The following is a 209-nucleotide window of genomic DNA, read 5'->3' as shown; positions in this document are numbered from 1 at the left end:
CGGCCTAGTGCTGCCCTTCACCGGGGCCAGGGGAGGGAGAAAGGAGATCCCGGGTCCTGCTAGGGGAGAGAAGCCTCCAGAGAGGCAAGGAGGCCCCCGCCAGCGCCCGTACCCCCCACCCGGGCGGAGGAGCCTGAAAAAGGCTGTGTGTCCCCACATCCTCCCGGCCCAAGACAAACCGCTTGCGGCAAAGTGGGAGAGGGGAGGGA

At 67.9% G+C, this 209-nt stretch overlaps 1 protein-coding gene across 1 annotated transcript in view; it reads right to left on the bottom strand.

Moving 5' to 3' along the window:
* The window catches only part of FEZF1 (FEZ family zinc finger 1), a gene marked incomplete at its 3' end in the record, with an annotated part of 4,650 nt that overhangs the window by 3,889 nt on the left and 552 nt on the right, over nt 1-209 (bottom strand). The gene's annotated exons all lie outside the window — the stretch shown is intronic.

The sequence above is a fragment of the Mesitornis unicolor genome, unplaced genomic scaffold, assembly GCF_000695765.1.
Source record: "Mesitornis unicolor isolate BGI_N332 unplaced genomic scaffold, ASM69576v1 scaffold30247, whole genome shotgun sequence".
In the NCBI taxonomy this organism is placed as follows: Eukaryota; Metazoa; Chordata; class Aves; order Mesitornithiformes; family Mesitornithidae; genus Mesitornis; species Mesitornis unicolor.
Note: the sequence above shows the minus strand (reverse complement) of the source record. Positions and strands in the feature narration are given on the sequence as shown.